This window comes from Phalacrocorax carbo, unplaced genomic scaffold (assembly GCF_963921805.1).
Source record: "Phalacrocorax carbo unplaced genomic scaffold, bPhaCar2.1 SCAFFOLD_150, whole genome shotgun sequence".
NCBI classification, from domain to species: Eukaryota; Metazoa; Chordata; class Aves; order Suliformes; family Phalacrocoracidae; genus Phalacrocorax; species Phalacrocorax carbo.
In genome coordinates, this window is record NW_026990332.1 from 88,470 (window position 1) to 104,801 (window position 16,332).

Consider the following 16,332-nt stretch of genomic DNA (forward strand, 5'->3'; position numbering starts at 1 on the left):
CCAGCCTGCTCCTCTTCCTTCTTTGTTGGTCTGTGTCCTGCTCTTCCCTCTCTCTGCTGCCTCTCTTCCCCTCTCTCTGCTGCTTGTATCTCCACCTCCGTCAGGCTCCCTGTCCTTCTCTGGCCGTCCTGTTCCCTGCCTCGTGCCTTCTCACTACACGTACACACGCCCCCCCGCCCCGTTCAGCCGGATGCTGCTTTTCTCTCCTCCTACTGTCCTGTGCTCGCCCTGGGCCCTGCTATCTTCCTCCTTTTCTTGCTTCTCGTCCTCATGTGCCCACCCTTGGGCTCCTCCTTGTCCTCATCGGCCCACCCTCTGGCCCCTCCCCCTCCTCCTCAGCCCGCCCTCGGGCCTGCTCTTGGGCCCTCTATCTTCCTCCTCGGGCCCCTCCTCCTCTTCCTCTGCCTGCCCTTGTGCACCTGCTCGTTGTCGTCCTCCTCCTCCTCCTCTGGCCCTCCCTTTGGTCTGACCTGTGCAGTGTGATAGAGCAGAGCTGAGTAGAGCACACTAAGGCAGCAGGTCCCTGTGCAGGATTAAAGGGAAGATGCAAGTGAAGGGTATTTGAGGAGCATTTCAGGTGAGTTGGGTTGCAGTGAGGAGGAGCATGGGGCTGGTGACTTCTTGCAAGGAGAGCGGTGATTTTGTGTCTTACGGTATCTCTAGGGGCTGCAAGTGATGACGACTGTCTAAGTCTGGAAGGGGCACAGAGCAGCTGAGCGGAACCCCGGGCTACATGTGAGGTGGGGATGATATGGGAAAGGTCCGTGTTGACTGATGTGTTGCTGACTGACAGCACTGTTTGTTGTCTGTGGGTTGGGAGTTTGGGTTTTTTTTTTTTCTGAGAGTGAAGAGGCACCTGGCAACTGCAGGATTGATCTAGTGGGCTGCTGGTGTTTTTCTTGTTGAGGATGGATTGAGTGTCCCGGCCCTCTAAAAGCAGTGGTGGCCTTTTCTGGACTTGCTGTAGAGTAAGGAGGGGAATGCTGTGGGAAGTGTCTGTGGTGTGATGCTGATTGACAGCACTCTCCAGCCTTTTTTTGGTTGTGTGTGGGGTTTTTTTTTTTGGATGATGAGGAGGCACCTGGGACTGCAGGACAAATCCAGTGGTCTGACTGTGCTCTTCCTTCTTGAGGATGGATTGAGCTTCCTGGCCCTCTGAAAGCTAAGTTGAGGCAGGGGTGCTGGGGAAAGGGTCGGGGTAGGGTGGGGACAAGGTTGGCCACGGCAGGAAGGGGTTTTAAAGGTAGCCTAGGGGCGAGGGCTGTCCAGGAAGCAGTCCCCTTTGGGCAGGTAAGGGGAGCGAGTTCCTCTTCAGCATGGTGCTAGTTTGTGCTGGGCAGGGCTGTTCGGGGCTGCGTGTGTTGTGTAGTTTGTGTGGTGTGTGTTCGGCGTCTTAGACCTTTCTCGGGTCACGATGTTCTCTTTACTCTCAGGAGCACAGCACTATCCCTAGGGGCTGGCAAGGTTCTAATTGTGGGGCTGGCGCCCTTTGGGTGCTTCTTTTTTTGCGTGTTACAGTTTAAAGTGTGGATCGCTCTGTTCTTTGAGGAGTTTCTGGGCAGTTGTTGTCTGCGACATCGTTCCCAGATGCATGAACAGCTCTGCTCTGTCGCTGTCCATTTTCAAGGAGTGTAATTTCTTCCCTGCATCCTTATGTTCTTAGGTCTTGTAGCCGGGCTTCTTGTGCACCCTTCGTCTCAGTTTTGAGAGGAACTTCTTGTCATGGGCCCTGACGCTCTTCTAATCTTTTTGGATCGCGTTAGGGCCTCCTTGCGTCACTGTCAGGGTTCCGCAGGTCTTGTTGCTGGACGAGCTCTTCCGTCCAGTTGTCCCTCTGTTTGCCGAGAGCGTTCTCTCGTCTCGGAGGCGCGCAGTTTGTAGCGTTTCTCATAGCGTTGGTGTGTGCGTTTGAGTTTGTCTCGGACCGCCTTGCTGGCCCTGTAGAGTCGGGTAGGTGGCACAGCGATGAGAGCTTAGGGTTCATCTGTTGCTGTGCCAAGGCTGTTGGGGGAAAGGTTGTACCGTCATCTCGGATTGAGTGGCCCTCCTCAGCGAGCGAGGACCGTAATCACTGTGACGTTTTGTGGGCTCGGAGGCCGTGACCGTAGCTATCTGGGAGAGGCGGCTAGAGTTCAGCTGAGCAGATTACCTCTGCAGGGTGTTCAAGCTTGTACGTGCGTAGGGCTTCATGTTTGATGTCATATGTTTGTTTTAATGGCAGGTTATAGTCGGTCTTCAGGAACCGTTAAGGTACTGCTGTGCAACCAGGCGCCTTGTTTGGTACTGGTTTTGGAGATGCCGAGGGACGAGTCGTGCAGGGCGACGGAGGGGAACTGAGGGGACCGATGTAAGCGGGTGAGGTGGTGCGTGGTGTATATAGAGGGAAGATGTGACCGATGGCTCTATGACTCCGTTGCTCCTTGCGTTTGTCTTTTGTTTGGGGTTTGAAGTAGCGTAGCAATGAGCAAAGGAGGCAAGTCGAGCAAGGCGAGTGGTGATTGGTGGGCTGAAGTAGCAGCTCTTTTCTGAGGTGTTGTGTTGCTGGGGAAGTTATAAGCAACGCGCGTTGTTCGGGTGTTACGGACGGCGGGCGAGCTGGACACGGCACCTGGAAGTGGCGTAGGCTGGGAGGGAGGCTGTCGAGGGAAAGGGGTGCGAGACGGGGATCGGTGCGGGCAGGCTGTGGCATCGGGCAGCATCTCGGGAGGTGCCTTTTCGCTTGGCTTTTTGCAGGTGCCGCTGGCAGGCTCGGAGCGGTGCTGCCGCATGCCTATGAGAGGTCTGAGAAGGTGGGGCAGCGGCCAGCATCTGAGACCAGAGAATGCTGTGGTCCGTCGTCGAGCTCTTCAGTTCTGTAGGTAACACGTGGGCCATCTTTGGAACGGCGTATGAGCATTAGAAGCGAGCTGGGTAGTAACGAGGAAGTCATGGGGCGGTGATTTCTCACGAGCGTAACGGTAGTTTACTGTGTGTTGATACATTTGGTGCCACAAGCGATGACGGAAGCGGGGGGTGATGGTGGAATCTGTGCAGAGCAGGTGAGCCGATGGGCATGTTCGTTTTGATGAGGGGGGTGCTCTGGAAGAGAGCTGTGTTGACCCGTGTGATACTTATTGCTGGCCCTGGTGTTTTTTGGGGTTTTTTTTTGTTGTTTTTTTTTTTCACGTGATGAAGAGGCACCTGGCCACTGCAAGAATATCCTAGTTAGCTGGTGTGGTTCTTGTTGTGAAAGGATTCATAATCTGACCCATCTGAAAGCCCCACAGTGTGACTTTTGTTAGGAAGAGATCTTGAAAAATTGAGATATTTCTTATTCAGTGAGGTTGCATTCTATGAACTTGCCATCAGAGTGCATCTTAGAGACAATGTCTTTGTCAGTAGAACTCACCAGCACAAGACTTGCGAAGTATTGCTTTTTTTTCTAAGATAAAAAAATCAATGGTCCTTGCGGAGATCCAAGCACAGCACATACTCCAAATGTTGATGGCATTGGTAGTGCTTGGGTTCTCAGTTGTAACAGTCGAGATCCCATAAAAATACGGTTCCCCTGCATGCTTCGGTACAGCCAAACGCATTAGCATATCTGCCGGTCCTTCTTGGTAGCCCCATGTATTGCAACACTGGGGATTTGATTCGCGTGGTTTTTTGTTGTGGTATTATTTTTTTCTGCAAAAAAGTAAAACTGTATTGGGGATCTCTTCACTCACCGATTCTTCTGTCATAAATGAAAGTTTAAAAAAAGCTAACATCGTCTGATGAACAATGTGACTTGCGCTGTTTCAGCTGTAACTGCCGAGCAGATGTAGCGTACGATTTATTAGGTGTAATTAAGCAGGTAGGTATTTGTTGTAAATATTTAATGAGGGGTGACTGAATGTTGGGGTGGGGGCGTTTTTTTCCTGCCGGTATTTTGAGGGAGCGCTCTTAAGTATTTTATTTCAGTCTCGCTTTGGATGCGCGTTTCCCTGGCAGTTCAGCAGCATCTCTTGGGCGGGGCAGCTGGGCGGACATCCCTCCCGACTCCATAACACGCCAAAACCCCCCAGTCACGTTGCTGCTGTGTATTTTGGAGATAGATAATGGAATGGCGCGCGTGAAAGGCTGTGTGAGTTAAATGAAAAGCTTTTATAGCGTAGACGTTCATATTGGATGTGCGTAAACACGCGCCTGCCTTCTCAGCACAAAGTGCATTACTGAGATTTATTCTTAATTTTTTACGTTACTCTTTCAAGTTTGACGCTTCGCTTCAGGCTTCATGGAGCCAGGCAGCAAGACATGCGGCGGCAGGGCGAGGGCTGTAGCTGCTGCGGCGGATCTGTAAGCGGAGGTTCTGGTTACGGTACAACTTTGCCCCGCAGCCTCACGGGGTTATCTCCCCGCAGCGGTGCCGTAAGGAAGGGATGAGACGTTTTCCAGCACCAGCCAGAGCGTTCAGTGTTACGCGAAGAATCTGTTCAAAACGGTATCGCTTAGTCTTAATACCGTTTTCAAGTGTTCCAGTCCCTCTAGCTTTTAAAGGAGGTGTTGTGTTTTGACATGACCCGTTTGCCCAGAATCTTGCTGCGGCTCAATTTCCTTCCTATCCCTTGTGCTGACTGAGCTCCTCCATTTTCTTCTGTGCTATTTTATTAACGTGCTGAAATATAGTTTGGGATTTCTGTTTTTCAGATGTCTTCTCAGTGTCTCGTGATGCTCAAGAGATGCCCCCCGGCCCGGGTTTGCCTGCCGGTCGTTAAGCGTGGTGAAGGTAAGGGGCCATCCCTCTGCCTGGGGGCTCCCGGCTCTGTCTCCAGCGGGTGCCCCGCAGGTGCGGCCGCGAGGGCTGCCTGGTGGGGAGAGTCGGGGCCCCCAGGGACCGGGGCTGTTTGTCGCCCCGGGGAGCACGTCCCAGCGCGGGAACATGTCCGAGCAGAGCCCGAGAGAGACGTGACACCATCCTCTGGCACGCTCCTGCTTTGCCGTGGGGCGGCCGCCAGCCTGCGGACAGGGGCTGGGGGGGCTGCCCCACCTTTTAGATTTAGCAGAGCTCCCCTTTTTTTGGGGGGTGGGTGTGTGTACCTTTGTAAATGACACTCTTAATGAGCTGCAGGTTGGAGTAGATTCCCTTGTTTAGTGCCCTTCTTGGGGGTGAATCACAGAATCTCAGGTTGGAGGGGACCTCAGGGATCACCTAGTCCAACCTCACTATAATAAAATAGGGGGAGTCCTGGGGGGGTGATGATGTCATGCAGGGCACCCCAGTGTCACTGGGGGAGCTGATAATGCATCAGAGGAGCAGGTCAGTGTGTGTGTGGGTCATCTAGGGGTTCCCCCCCTCAAAAAGGGGGGTTGTAGCCCAAAAACGCCTGAAAATTCAGGGGTCTATTAAGAAAAATATTTTAAGCCAACGTGGGTGTGAGGCACTGAATTAGAGAAAACCTCTTATTTTATATATATTGAAAAGTATTATTACTTTATAGATGTATAAATGGATTTTAGGATAGAAAGAATTCTACATTGAGATACAGGATTTTAAAATACAAAAGTAACTCGCCTGTCTACATATATTTAAAATAAAAAATAAAGGAGTTTAAAATGAAGAAAAAGGATTTATGAAGGAATTAAAAATAGAAGGAAGTCTGACTAGAGTGAGCATCTACACTTACTGTGTGTTACATAGTCTAAATACATGTCATTGTAAGTAGATGTCTAAATAGAGAAGTTGAAAAAGATGAAAGTGTCAGAAAAGTATAAGTAAGCAGATAGCTAGTCTAAATAGGTGTTCTATATATGTATTGATATGTAAGCCTAAACAGGTATGTGTAAATAGCTATTCTGTGTAAGTGTAAATATAGCCAAGTCTAAACATATCTAAATAGATATGTGTAAAATATATGTATTCCATAAGCATATGGATGTGTAAGTAGACACATAAGTGTAAATGTCTATGCTATTTAAGGTTTTTAAAATGCAAAGAAACCCTATTTATACACAGGATTTATAAATTTGACAACCCCCCTCAACTCCCCCCATCAATTGAAGATACAAATGCGCTTTCAAATGCTGCCCCTCTCGCCTTCTCCTTTTCCTATCCCAGTGTGGGCCTGATTCCCCCAAATGGGGATTTTCCCCTATGGGGCCGCATATGCGGAATGGGAGCTGCTGCCAGGGTACAAAAGAACCCCAAACCTTTCGAGTCTGGGTCTGCAGTGGTGGGGGGTGGTGGAACCAAAGCAAAGAGAAAAACACTAAACAAAAACCCAAACAGTTTTGGGGGAAAGAAAACTGGAAGAGTCAACTCCAGGTGGATTTGTGCAGCTGGAAAGCAAGAAAATGGCTGGGGGGTATGAAAGGGGGAAGGGGCTCTTAAGATGCAAAACCAGAAGTTAACTGTTCTATCTCTGAATGCTTATCCAGCTGAAAGTTAATTGTTGCGGAACGCTTATCTAGCCGCTGTGTAAAATAATTAGCAAGGAGGCCTGGCATCCACTTGCGAAGGACAAATTCCTGACAAGGATAGAAAATTGTCTAAAGAACCAGGTAAAACAGTAGTTTGGACAAGTGTCAAGAGATAACTGAGTCTGCGCAAAACCAAAAGGTTACTAGTGGTGATGAAGAGGAGCCAGCAGCCTTCATCTTTACTACCCCCGATCACCACCACGAGGAGGCACTGTGCAAGCTCAGTTGGGAAAGATTTATGGAAACTACTTTTTTGGCTAATTTTAATACGACGTGGGGAAAGGTCATGCATATCTCTAGGCGTATTGGGAAATTGTATGTATCTGTAATGCTTTACTATATAAATGGAAGACAAACTATCACACAGGCATGCATGACTTTGGTGGGACTACTGCCCGTGCTGAATAAACATACCTACTTCACAATCTTACGGATTGTGGAGTCCGCTTTCCGCACATCAGGTAGGTGGGCTGGGGAGTGACAAAACACACACCACAAAAAAAACCTACAAAAAACTCCAAATGAAGAAACCCACAGAACAAACTGAAAATCACCAATTTTTGTGGTTCAAAACACACCCCCCCACACTTTATACAGTATTTTTGAAGAACAACCCCAAGTTTTATATTATGGGGAAAAAAAAAAAGGACCCAACCCACAAATCCCCAAGAAACCCAGCAAAATGGAAAACAACACAACCCAAAGATAACAAAAAAAACCAACACCCCAAAGCAATAATTGACCAACCCAACCCTATAAAGAAAAAAACACCATGAAAATCCTAATTTGGAGATTACTAGGTGTGAAACACCTGCATTTGGAAGGGCATTTCTGGGGCTTGCCTGGAAGGGGTTTCCTGCAGTGCATCAGTTATCTGGAGTGCATCATCATCTGCAGGTTATCCCAGGTGAGTTGCCTGTTGTGGATTATCCTGGGGGGACCCCCTGGTGTCAGTCATCCCCATGCACGTTCCCCATGGCGTGTCTGCCCAGACATGCCCCTGTCCGGCAGTGTCCGCCTCCTCCCCCGCCCTCCCTCTGCATGTGTCTGTGCCCTCCCTTCCACTGAAATGGGCCTCCTGCATGAGGTTTTCTCCTGTGTGGGTTTTTTCTTGGTGACATGCCCTCACTTACCCTGCTCTCCTGTTGTGTGCTCGCTGAAGCCTTGTGCTTGTGCAGGATGAGCAGAGCAGGGTCCTGGCAGTGCAGAGGCGAGGTGCTGCCAAGCCAACAAAGCCCAAGGCTCAGCAGCGCACAACTCCTTTGCAGGTCAGCCGCTGGCATCTGGTCTGCCTGGCTGCCCTGTGCCCCGACGCACGGCTGCCCCCCTCACCCCGGGCAGCCTGCCTTCAGAAGGGCAGCTGTGTTCCCCTGATTTTATTCCTTTAGGTTTGACACTTTGGGCTTCATTGCGTAAGCATGATGTGCAGCAGCAGCAGTGAAAGAGCTGTAGCTGTGGTGGTGAATCGGTAAGCATAGATTCTTGTTACGCTATAGCATTGCCCTGCAGTCTCATAGGGTTATCTCCCTGCAGCAGTGCCGTAAGGAAGGGATGAGGCTTTTTCTAACACCAGCAAGAATGTTTAGTGTGGTACCATTTTGATCAGATTTTTAGTATAAATAGCTGTTAATAGTGTTTAAGTGTTCTACTCACTTAAGCTGTAAAGGATATGTTGTGTTTCAAGCTGATCCATTTACTTAGAAACCTCCTTTGACTGAACTGATATACTATGCCTTAGGCTGACAACAGTTCTGATACAAGGCAGGACCCCATCGGCCTCCCTGCCAACCCAGGCAGACCACCGCCTCACGTTCAGCCGGCTGTCAACCAGCACCCCCGGGTCCTTCTCTGCCGCACAGTTTTCCAGCTGCTCTTCCCCAAGCCTGTAGCATTGCATGGGGTCGTTGTGACCCGAGCACGGGACCCGGCACTCAGCCTTGTTAATTCTCATAGAGCTGACCTAGGGCCATGGGTCCAGCCTGTCCAGATCCCTCTGCAGAGCCTTCCTACCCTCAGGCAGATGAACACTCCCGCCCAACTTGGTATCATCTGCAAACTTACTGAAGGCACACTGTCCCCTCATTCAGGTCATTGATATAGACATGGAACAAGACTAGTCCTAAAGCTGACCCCTGGGGAACAGCGCTCATGACCAGCCACAAATTTGGCTTAACCTCTGTCACCACTACTCTTGGGGCTCAGCCATCCAGCTAGTTTTGTACTCAAGGAGTACACCTGTCCAAGCTAGGAACCACCAGCTTCTCCAGGAGAATGCTGTGGGAGACAGTGTCAAAGGCTTTACTGAAGTACAGGTAGCTAACATCCACGGCCCTTCCCTCATCCACTGGGTGGGTCACCTGGTCATAGAAGGAGACTGGGTTGGTCAGGCAGAACCTGCAGTGTCTGGGCCTGATCCCCTGCTCATCCTGTACATGCCTGGTGAGCACACCGAAGGTGAACCATTACTACCCTGGTGATAAACAGCCAGTCTACTGGAGACTGAGGCCAAGAAGGCATCAAGTACCTCAGTCTAGTCCTCAGTGGCAGCATTCCCCACCCCGGCCCCCAGTAGAGGCTGGAGATTCTCTTTGGCTCTCTTTCTGTTAGCATATATGTAAAAGCATGTTTTGTCATCTCTAATAACAGTGGCCAGTTGAGTTCTAGCTGGGCTTTTGCCTTCCTGGTTTGCTCTCCGATTGGCATAACAAGCTCTGTGTTCTGTTCCTGACTTGCCTACCCATTCTTCAAAAGCAGTAAACTCTCCTTTCCCCCCCACCCCGAGCCACCGCAAAAGCTCTCTGTTCAGCCAGGCCTGTCATCTTCCTGCCCGTTTGTCTTACTGCACACGGGGACAACCTGGTTCTGTACCTTCCAGATTTCCTTCTTCAACGTCCAGCCTTCCAGGACCCCTTAGCCCTTCAGGACTTCCTCCCAAGCAACCCTTTCAACCAGTGTCCCGAAGAGTCCAAAGCCTGCCCTCCGCAAGTCCACGGTATAGATTTTGCCAGCCCCCCTTCCTTATTTTGCCAGGCATCAGGAATTCCATCAGGGTGCAGTCGCTAGGCGCAAAATGGCTTCCAACCCCCACATCTCCCACCAGTCCTTCTGTTTCTAAAGAGCAGGTCAGTCGAGGCACCTCCCCAGTAGGCTCATTTACCAGCTGCATCAGGAAGTTACCTTCCACGTGCTCCATGAACCTCCTAGACAGTGTCCTCGGCTGCGTTTTCTTTCCAGCAGACATCTGGTAAGTTCAAGTGCCCTGTGAAAATAAGGGGTAGCAACTGGGAGAGTTCTGCCAGCTGCCTGTAGAATTCTTCAGCTACTTCTTCATTGCAGTCAGGTGGTCTACAGCAGACCCCCAGCTGGATACCTGCCTCGTTGGCCTTTCCCCTCATCCTTACCCATAAGCCGTCAACCTCATCCTCCCAATCATTGAGCTCTCTACAACCAAAACAGTACGTAACATACAGAGCCACCCCACCACATCTCCTTCCTTGCCTAACCTTTCGTAAGAGATTAGAGCCATCCGTCACAGCACTCGAATCGTACGAGGCATCCCACCGCATCTGGTGAGAAACCGTACTAGGAGCAGCTAAAGTCACTTGGTTTATTAAGCCTAGAGACAGGGAGACCTCATCTCCCTCTGCAGCTTCCTCACAAGGGGTGGAGGAGGCACAGGTGCCGATCATTTTTCTCCAGTGACCAACAATAGGACCTGAGGGAACGGCAGGAGGATGGGCCAGGGGAGGTTTAGGGTGGGTATTAGGAAAAGGTTTTTCACTCAGAGGGCCACGGAACATGGAACAGGCTCCCCAGGGAAGCAGGCACAGCGCCAAGCCTGACAATAATCAAGTAGCACTAGGGCAACACCATTGGAGGCATGGGGTGAATTTGGGGTTGTCCTGTGCAGGGAAAGGAGTTGGACTCTAATCCTCGTGGGTCCCTTCTGACCCAGAACATTGTGATTCTGGGATGTCTGCGACGGCAAGAAAACCAAAGCTATCCCGCTGCACAACAGCTTCTATCTCCTGCCTTACGGCATCCGTGCTGCGTGCATCGGGGTAGACCTGCTCAAGGTGGGATATCGATTTCACCCTCGAGCTCGGCACGCCGCCCCTAGGCTCTTCTTTAGCGAGCCTGGCTATATCCCTTCCCCTCCAAGTCTCCCTTAAAGCCGCCTCCCCGAGCCCTGCAAATTCCCAAGGAAGAATGCTTTTCCCCCTTTGAGATAGCTGAACTCCTTATTCAATCCCTTTTAATTTTTTTCCAGTGGTACCCTAACCACCCTTTTCGTTCTTTTTGTTCTTTTTGTGTACTATTATCACCTTTACTGTGGTCATTTGTTCATTTTCAGCTCTTTCCTTAGCACCATCGCTTTTAAAATTTTATGTCTGTGTTTTATTTCTGTTACTAATTTTTAGTTGTTATTGTCTCTTAATCCCTTGGCTTTTAAAGTTTCCTACTTTTGTCTCGTTTGCCGGTGTTACTTCTCAATTGTTTTTCTTTTTCATAGCGCTCTCGCTTTTTACATTTCCTTTTCACGTCTGTTTCGGGTCACTGTCCTTATTGCATAAGATTGTCTTTATTTCCTAATACGCACTGCTGCCTAGGCTTTCTTTCTACAGCAACCTCAGTTCTCTTTGCTGTCTTTGCAAAATTATTTCTCATCTCTCTTTAGTGCCCTCGCTTTTTCCATTTCCTTTCTACCTCCCTTCTAGGTTACCGTCTCTGTTTTAATTTTAATTTTTTCTTGTGTTTTCCTATAAGTCCTTCCTTTTTAAATGTTATTTATAAGTTAACTCTCATTCCTTTGGAAGTTTAAAAAAAGTTATTTCTTCTATTTCACTAATGACCTTGCTTTTTTCCACTTACTTTCTACATTTCCATTTTACTTGACCGTTGCTATTTTTAATTTTTTCCCTCATTTCTTGAATCGTATTTTCCTCTAAAATTTTGTACAATTTTATCTGGTGTCTTTATGTTTTAGTTATTTCTTGTCCTTAGTAGCAGTACCTTTGCTTTTATAATATTTTTCTATTTTCCATCCCTATTATTAATAGTTTGCTCTAGGTTTCCCTAATCCCTGTCACTTTTTAGATTTCTTCCTTTAGCCCGTTTCCTGTGCTTATTTTGCTGTTTTCTTTCAAGTATATGTCTTCCCTTAACACCATCACTTCACCAGTCTGCTTCATCCGTTTGCTGTCCCTATGTTTTAAATTTTATCTTTATTTCCATAATCCCCCTTGCTTTTTAAACCTTTTCTATGCCAATTTTTTCTCCCTTTGCTGTCTTTTTAAAATTATTTCTTCTCTTCCCTTAGCGTCACAGCTTTTAAAATTTGCTGTCTCTTTTAGATGGCTGTCCCTATCTATTTTTGCCCTTCCTTTTCCTAATCTCTTGCTTCCTAAATGTTCTGTCTACTTTTATTCCCTTTGCTGTTTCTCAGAATTATTTCTTGTCTTTCATTAGTTCTGCTGCATTTTAACTTTCTTTCTGCTCCCGTTTCAGTTTCCTGTCTGTCTTTTCATTTTTCTCTTTGTTTTTCTAACATCCCGCACTTGATTTTTTTTTTTCCCCTACATCTCCAAGTCACTTGGCCTTTGGTGTTTTATGTTTTTCCCTATTTCTTTACTATCAGTTTTGAACTCCTCTGCCTAATGTTATCCATTGGCTGTATTAACACTTGAATAATTTCTTGTCTTTTGTTAGTGTCGCAGCTTTTAAAATGTCTTCTTCTACCTCATAGGCCTTTTACCTCACCGTCTTAGACGTTCCCCAGCAGCACATTGCTGTCGCAATCGCACCTCTCCAAGACATCTGTTCCCAAAAAAGAGCAATCTTTTTCTTTTCTATGCCATCTAGGATGCCTCCTGAGACCTTCCCTGTGCTCCACAGTATTTTGGTAGCATTTACTCTCCTTTTCAATCTCTTATCCCGCGAGCCTTTCGTGACCCTTCTGCTCCCAGTCACCGTGTGTCCAGAGAGTCCCTTTGCGTCCCACAACCCTGTTTTAGCTCAGTAGCGGACTTTGGTCTTCCCTTGTTATCTCTGAACCCAGTCGTCGGGTTTGCTTGTGCCTCGGAGCACTCTTAGCATACCGTCTGCTGACTACGGTACCTCCAGCCGGTCCCCGGCTCCTGAGGAGATCTGTAATTTGGTCACACCCCTCCAGACCGTATCCTCGTTTCCCAGAGCATTCTTTTGTCTCTGCGCCTCATCCGGGACCCCTCAGGGTGCCGCCACACCTATCGGTCCCTTTGAGGTCGCATTCTGCGCACTTTTAGCTTTGCCGCGGCACTCGCGCCCCTCTCTCACCATCTGAAGATTTCCCGAGTCTGTATATGCTGCGCACAGCAGTCGTTCTGTCCTTTCTTCCTCCCGTTTGTGCCTCCATTTGTTCCCTGGCTTTCTCACGTTGCGTTTACTGAGCTCAGATGCCCTCTGGATGTAATTGTCACATCCCCAAATACTTTTCTGTCTCTCTGCCTTCCTCAGGACATCTTCTATCCTAGTCACGGTCCTTTCCTAGACTCTCCTCAGGCTCCAGCTCCAAGGCTGCTTTGGTGTCTTGGGCTCCCTCAGGACTCCTCTGCTCCGTTTGCTGAGTTCCCACGAGACATCCCCTCATAGAGATAGCCCAGGACCCTGTTCTAGCTCAGAAGGACACTTTTCACCCCTCTTTACCCTCCAGCTCTATTCCTGAGTCAGTATCTGTTACCCTGATCACTTTTTTCTTTCCTCAATTCTTTGCCGCCCCCCGTTCCAGCTCCCCCGAGAATATCTGTTAGTTTGGTCAATTCCCTTTTGAGCTTCCTGCATTCTCACCATTGCTTTAGTTTCTCTGGTCCATTAGAAACTATTCCTATCCCTGTGACAACGCCTCTTGTTCTGCCAGAACCTTTCCTAAAGCCATCTTTGTACTCTGCAGTAATTAATTTGTTTTCTGTCTTATAGTATGTTTCTCTTTGGTATCTGGTACCCCAAAAATGTCTACAGGTGGCTCTGACCTTCTCTTGAGATTCTTGGAGAATCAATAGCCTGGATCTATTTTTAGCAACACACGTCTCAATGAGTTTTTATTGCACTTCCCCATTTATTCTTTATTTAGCTGCTTATATGCTCATTAGGACACTTCATATAACTTTTGATACCATTCCTGTATTTCCCTTTTGTAATTTTTGTCCTTTGAGACTGCTATCAGTGTCTTAAGGAAATCAGAGTGTCAAAATTACTCTGAATTATCAGTGATTTATAGAAAATAATTTCATTTGAACCAGAGATTTAATTCACTTTGCCATTCAGTCATAGCTAGACTATAGCTCTGCTAGTATATAGATAGTATGTGTGGTTTTGCTAGAAATGAACCATAATTGTATAACTCTTCTGTTTACCAGAAAAGTAAAACATACAACTAATGGTCATAATAGTGCTATTATAATCCAGGAGCTGCTCTTCTATATAAATTAGTAAGAAAGACATGCTTTTTCCCTGTATACATCCCAGGAAAATTATGTTTAATTTCTTACCTGGTCACATTGCTGATGCAATACACGTAGGTGAAGAAAAACAAATAGTAGTACAATTACAGTAAGAACCACTCTTTTTGTCTTCTTCCATGCTGTTAACATAAAGCACTTGAGAAAACTCCCTGCTGTTCCTTCAGCTGCCTTTATACCCTGTGGTGGTTCACCCCTCCCCTTTCCCAGGTGATTGTGGGAAGGGTGGTGGGCAGGGCCCGGGGTATATGAGCCACAGCCTCTGGTGAGGGAGCTCATTTTCCTCCTGGGTTTCTTCAGTGTGGGTGCTTTGGTGTTCCTGTACTTAATTGTAAGTTTTGAGCTGTTTAAATATTTTTGGATAGGTATGTTTTGATATTTAAAGAAATGCAGATGCTTGTGAGAGGTAAGGCTTTTAGAACTCAATAAGGGTTGGTGGCATTTAAATTTGAAAGATCATTTGTGTCTAAACTTATCTATTTTTTCTTATCTAATACTGCATTGGAGGTTCAGGTGTGGTAAGATGGCTTGATAGTATGTTGTTCTGTTATTTTTTTCTTTTTAGTTTTGAGTATGTTTCTTTTTATTATTGGAATTTTCAACTTTATTGAATCTTAAAATTATTTTCATTAACTCTCTTGTGTAATTTAGAAGGTGTTGACATTAACTGTTAAGGGTATTGATAAGATGTGGTAGGGGTTAGGGTGAGTGTTCTGTATGCATTTATGTATGGGAATTTATATATGCTGTTTCTTTAAGAAAAGAAGAGCAATACAAGTGTATAGTTAATATCCATAGACTTCTGTAAAACCCTGTGTAGCCTTGTGCAGAGCCAATAGCCAAAAGCAATGGGAAAGGTCAGTAACTTTAGTAGTATTTTGTAGATGTTAAGGGGATGACTGTAGCTGGCAGCTAGAGTGCTAGCTGAGAGTACATCCTAACGGTCTTCAGGTTTGTATGTGTATAGGGTGTAATGCTTGAGTTAATGTATGTCCTTTAATGGCAGGTGGTAGTTGGGCTCTACATGGTATTCCTACGTGGGAGCAAGACCTATGGATCGGTTAAGCTATTGCTGTGCATCCAGGTGACTTCCACCATGTCCTTTTTTTCCAGAGGCAGAGGAGGAGTTGTTCAGGGTGACAGAGGAAAGCCGGGGAAATGCTGTAAGAAGGTAGGCCAGTGTGTGGTATATAGAAGGAAGATGTGACTGACGGCTGAATGAGTCTGCAGTGTGTTTTGGGGGGTTAGAAGGCAGTAAGGAATGAGCCAAGTGTGAGCTGGACACGGGAGGGGAGTGGATCAAGGTGAGAGGTGATTGGTGTGCTGAAGTAGCGGTTCTTTCTGAGGTGTTGTGTTGATAGCGAAGGTAAAAGTGACCTGTGTTACTTGTGTGTTACAGGTGATGGGTGAGCCTCAAAGTGGCAGCTGGAACTGCAGAGGCTGGGCAGGCAAGCTGTCAAAGAAAAGATGTGTGAGAACGGGATTCGGCGTGGGTAGGTTGCTGTTCTGGGTAATATCGTAGCATGTATCTTCTTCCTTAAGCTTTTGCACATGTTCCATGTAGGCTTTGCGGGAGAGACACAGTGTGGTGATGAGACCGCAGAGAAGGCTACAGTGAGCGGTGACGGGTGGGCTGAAGCGTAGCGATTCGTCCTGAGGTGCCGCGTTGCAGGTGGTTGTGAGCAACGTGCGTTTGGCTCTTGCAGGTGGTGGGCGAGCCTCAAGGTGGCGACCGTATCTGATGGAGGCCAGGCAGGTGAGCTGTCGAGGGAAAGGTGCGTGTCTGAGATGGGGGCGGTTGGTGCGGGTGTCCTGAGAGTCCCGCAGCACCTGAGCGGGTCCTTTTTTGCTTGGGTTCTTGCAGGTGCCGCCCGCAGGCTTCGGAGGGGAGACGCCGCGTGCCGACGAGAGGTCCGAGAGGTGAGGGGGTTGAAGGCCAGGCTGCTGTTTGAGAGCAAGGTGTCGTACGGCCACTCAATGGAAGCGTTTGTCTCTGGTTCTGCAGGTTGTGCGCCGGCTGCCCTTGGGCCTGGATGTGCGTTTGAGGTGAGCTGGGTCGCAGAGGGGAGGGGCGCGGGGCTGGTGTGGTTCGTTCTTCCTTTTTTGGCAGAGCGACGGTAACTTTGTGTGTCCTGTGGTATCTCTAGGGGCCGCAGGGGGTGGCGTTCGTCCTCGTCCACAATGGGCATGGATCAGCCGGGTGCACGTGAGGTGGGGGACGTTGCGGGGTAGGTCCTTGTTGAGTGATGGGATGCTGACTGCCAGGGCTGTGTGTGTATTTTTGTTGTTTTTGTTTAGATGATGAAAAGGCACCTGGGACTTGGAGGACCGATGCAGTGGGCTGCCTGTGCGCTTGTTCTTCTGAAGGATGGGTGGACCGGGACTCTGGGCCCCTTGA

At 48.2% G+C, this 16,332-nt stretch overlaps 1 long non-coding RNA gene across 1 annotated transcript; it reads left to right on the plus strand.

The window, feature by feature from the left end:
* The first annotated feature begins 4,222 nt into the window (after positions 1-4,222).
* Positions 4,223-15,363, plus strand: LOC135311024 (uncharacterized). Its single transcript, XR_010370926.1, has 3 exons — positions 4,223-4,747; positions 15,048-15,105; positions 15,334-15,363. It is a non-coding gene; the product is annotated as an uncharacterized LOC135311024 (long non-coding RNA).
* Positions 15,364-16,332: the final 969 nt, after the last annotated feature.